The sequence below is a fragment of the Pezoporus occidentalis genome, unplaced genomic scaffold (genome assembly GCF_034315485.1).
Source record: "Pezoporus occidentalis ecotype Australia unplaced genomic scaffold, CSIRO_AGI_Poc_V1 ctg7, whole genome shotgun sequence".
NCBI lineage: Eukaryota > Metazoa > Chordata > Aves > Psittaciformes > Psittacidae > Pezoporus > Pezoporus occidentalis.
The window spans coordinates 2,885,069-2,889,714 of NW_026916052.1; the positions used below are offsets into that span (position 1 = coordinate 2,885,069).

General features: G+C 41.4%; 1 long non-coding RNA gene across 2 annotated transcripts; it reads right to left on the minus strand.

Annotated features, from left to right (window-relative positions):
* Nucleotides 1-647: 647 nt before the first annotated feature.
* Nucleotides 648-3,237, minus strand: LOC134175588 (uncharacterized). 2 transcript variants are annotated; one of them, XR_009969056.1, is made up of 3 exons: nt 2,824-3,237; nt 2,401-2,425; nt 648-1,949 (listed from the first exon to the last, which is right to left on the minus strand). It is a non-coding gene; the product is annotated as an uncharacterized LOC134175588 (long non-coding RNA). The 2 variants fall into 2 exon arrangements; XR_009969055.1 differs by having other exon boundaries at nt 2,601-3,237.
* Between the last annotated feature and the right edge of the window lie 1,409 nt (nt 3,238-4,646).

Here is a 4,646-nt window from a genome sequence, read left to right on the forward strand (position 1 = left end):
ACAGGAAAATTCTGTGGTTAGCTCTGACTGCAAGAGCAAGCAATTATCTACGACTGTTACTCTGTAACTTGGTATTCTTACAAAAAAATTAATTTTACAAGAGAGCTGAAGAAATAAGCTATTTTTACTTGGCAAAACAATGGATGTCAAGGGATGTGACTGCGAGTGTGAATACATGAAGGAGGAGTAAACCTGAGGGAGGTGAAAAGAGCTATTTAAGCTGATACGTAACCTTGGCACATGAACAAACAAAAGCTAACTGTCCATGAATAAAATTATGAAAAGTAGAAGCAGGTTGCCAATAATCCAAATAATGAGGGAAGGAAGAACCTAACAGAAGAAATGCAGAAACAATACCAAAGCGCTTTTAAGAAGCAGTTCAACTAGTTCCTGAAAGGGAATAAGAGGATTCAGCCTGTTGCTGTGGCTAAGCAGAGAGGCTTGGGACTACTTCCATGTCAGGTTGATATTCAGGTGAATAACCTCTTTCTCCTGCTTCCTTGTATCCTATTTTACGTCAACAAGGAGCATGAGGCCAGCAGAAGAGGGCAAAGCAAGAAGGGTGATGGCACAAAGTGCCTCAGTCGGATTTCTTTCCTGAAAATTCAGGGTACTAAGAATTTAGTCAACAGACTGAACCTACCTAGGTCCCCCTTGTGGTACCAGAGAACCAGAGTAGTATGCTCAGAAAGTCACCCTTTATGTTTCTATCAGTTAACACTCCCTTATTTTCTATGTTTAGAAGATATTTAAAGAAAAATACCCCACATTTTGTATACATTAAAAGTCAAGACCTCCCCAAGCACACCTTGTTATCACAAAGCCAGACACACTGAGAGACAATCATTCCAACAGCTAAATAACTGATCTTTAGTTAATTAAACTACCGTTGATTATTAAACTGAACACCTGACTGCAATCCTTACAAGGATCTGCAGGACCATAGGAGAGCTCTGATCCTTTCACTGGCATACTGATACAAATTCCCCTCTTTGAAGAGTACTTCCTATTACAGATGCCACATCATTGCTGAAGTCCTTGTTCTATTTCCCAACTTGATTTTTAGCCTACCACATAAAAGCTCCTTAATCACATACACTGGTTTGTTATACATAGAACACTGCAATAACTTCTGCTGTGTCAATTGAAAATGCACCAGACAAAAATGAAAGAACTTCTAAAAAGCAAAGTTTGACTACTGATATTTAACATGAGATATCCCTTATCCAGCCACAGGCAATGTCACTCCATTTTTTCAAAAATGATGAACCTGTTTGCTTGCACAGATAAAACAATTAGAGCTAAACTGTGTTGGTCAAATTGAATTTACAAAGATGTTTTCCGGCTTGTTCAAAACTGCTGGACAGGCTACTAAGCCTCAAATATCTCATACACCACCATTTACTTTACCACCAAACTTCTAGCTGTAAAGTTCATTCATTTTCTCACCAAGAGAAAAGGTCCCACAGACCACATTCCACACCACTTGAAGTTTCTACCATAAGAATGTCACCCACAGTTTTGATGCAGTGTTGTCACTTTCTTTGCCTTGCTTCTGTCCCTTGGCTGACTGGCAAGCCAGTTTTGTATCAAACAACACAAGGCCCAAGTCCTCATTCCTTGGAGGAGTAATTCTCCCACCAATTTCAGACACAGTCTTGTGGAGACAGCCACTCACCATATTGCTTGGGTGTTGATGCTCAACTGCTTGCCTCAGAAAACAAACAGCAAAGAGCCCCAGTCTCACCATCATCATGAGGATCTTTTCACTGTCCTTATGAGCAAGTGTTGATTAAGCTCATTTCCTGGGTGCAGAGTGCACAGCCAGCCTTTAAGTCCTGGGAAGTGATCCATGCACAACTCCCTCACTTCTCAGGACCATTATCATCAACTCTTCCTCTTTGCTGATCCTTTGGAGGAGGGATAATTTTTTCCCAGGCTGTTCATTACTCTGAACAAGAGAAGGAGGGGCAGGAACAGCAGCCACAGTTTGACAAATGACCCTTAGTAACAGATTAAACAAATGGTAAAAATTAGCCGTGCTACAAACTCCCCTAACTCCCTCTCCCTTCACTACTGCACAAGCACCTTCCTTCCCACCTGCATCCATATAATAGACTGAAAGAGATCTTCTCAGGGTCCTTAATTAGCAGGAACACATTAATGGAGAGGAAGGATGACCAAAGCACACACAATTAGTCACTGAATATAATTGTAATTCAGGACAGATTCAGTGACTAATTGATTCTCAAGTCCAGCATTACCCAGACACCAATAAAAATGCCTGGCATGAGAGCGCTCTGCATCCAGTAATCGCTTTCACACCAAAACCTCTGTCACAATGGCTTATATCAACAAAAGCAACCAGAGTGTTTGCAGCCGAGTCAATTGTTAACTTACCCCACTCAATGGACCCTCACACTCCCTGGAAAAGGAAAGGTACAGAGTTGGTGCAGATATTCTAGCTCCCTTTTGGGGCTGAGCAGACAGCTAGGGTTTCAGCATGATCAGTCAGCTTAGGAGCACAAGACAGGCCAAATTCCTCCCAACTCTGTCAGATATTTTTTTAAAGACCCCCTCTTGTAGGAATATATTCACACCTGAGAGCTTGAACACAAAAATAGTGGCTTTGCATCTGGAAATCTTAAAGGTGTAGATTAGTAGAGGCTGAGAAAATAGACATCTGGCCTTCTCTGATACGGTCATTCTTATGTTCTGAAACTGGAGGCTGCGCAAACATCCTTGCCTGCCTGCTCAGCCTGCCATATCATGTCTCCTCATACAACCAGTCAGCTGGTAGTGAAAAGTAGCACTAGGACATACCTTGTATCCTTTGCATAATCATGCTGACTTCTCATCTTTTTCTAAGCTTCATCTGAAAAAGGTCATTTTATCTCCTTCTGTTGCTTTATAGTTGTCTTCTAGTGCACATAATGAGAGTATTTACATGGAAGTAGTCAATCAGGTCAACCTGTCTTCTATTGCCTTTTCATTTTTTATTAAGATGATCAAGTTCTGCTTTGTTGTTAAGCAGGTGTATCTTTTAACCTCACTAGAGACTAATCTGCTTCAGCAAGTACCTTGTTTGAGGGGTAATCACTTGAATGAAAATTCTCCTCCAAATTCTGCAAGGAGGGTCTTGAGTCTGATGTGTCATTTTTCCAGCGTGCAGGGGTCTTTTCTTGGGGCAATCAGGTATCATTCCATTACATGATCCAAAATGCAGCCCAGTGAAGAGGGCTTGACCTATGGGTGTCCTTAGGCTATACCCACATCTCATTTCTGAATGATCGTGACAGAGACCACCTAATCATGCTTTAACCTGCCTCTCATTAGTGCTGTAAATCCCAACCACTTCTACCACATCACTAAGCATATGAAACATAGAAAAGCTAGGCTACAGAGTTGCTCTCCTTACTATATCTCTGTGCCTGTTATTTTTTGCCCACAAAAGGATTCTGCATCAGCAGATTAAAATAGCTAACCTTCTAAATTAAATAACTCTGGGTTTATTTCCTAATTTTCCATCACAGTAAATAAAATTAGTCCAAATCACTCTCAGTTCTTCACAGGAACACTTTCATTTTAAATCAGCTGCATGAAGTAGAGATTTGGAGCATCAAGGCGGAAGCGTTTATCTTACTGTCAGCCAAACACACAGAAGTGAATTCAAAGTTGAAGACGACAACAGAGACTTTCAGTAGTGTCTATTTTTTTGTGTGTGGTATTTGCTGAACTGCCAAATTTTCTGTGAAATATTTGGAAATCCTTTTGGGCCAATGCTGTGCCACTGCATCTCAGTGTAATCCCCTTTTGCCATATCATTGCTACTACCAATCTTTCAGTATGTAATAAGCAGTGATACCTAGTCAGTGTGTGTGATGTGTCTGGAGTTTCCATTCCTAAGACTTTCATTTGCATCGGGTTACACATCTCAGTCTCCATCTATAAAAGTACATCTGAAATGCCTGGGTGCCAAACATTGAATCTTTGCCTGGGAAGTCCTTTGTTTCCAGTTTTACTTTTATCTGCAAGTAGCGTATCGAAAAAATAGGCATTCTTACTTGTACTGGGGCAGAAATCTTCAGAGAGCCATACATGCCTCATGGGATCAGATGATATCAACAGTTTCAGCATGTAAATATCTTCAACCATGGCCTATGAAGAAGCAAAACATTTGTGCAGGTGACTATACACACAAGCACGCACACTGTAAAGAACAGGGAGTACTTGTGGAATTTTAAATAAATCTTCTGCATTTTGCCTTAAAAATCTCTAATTGTGGTTATACCCAAGAGAAGTTTTATCCTGTGTACCCATAATGGCGCTTTTCCCAGCAGGGAGTCCTGGTGGTAGCCAGAGAGGTGTAGGGAGTCTGAAGTGCAAAGGAAGGAGCAGGACAATGTCTCACCTCTCATCTCAGGCCACCCCTCACACCAGCATCGTTCTAGAAATGGGACCAGCCTGAGGCACACCATCCCAGGGGCCACTGACCTTCGTTACCAAGTCAAAGGAGCAGGAAATTCTACAGGATATCTCAGTGAGATTTCCTTTCATCTCATGGAAATTGAGCTGCAGAGAGTGCACACAAAGATCTTGTAAATAGCTTCTCTACCTGCTGCAAGTAACACCTTATTTGGAAGCGT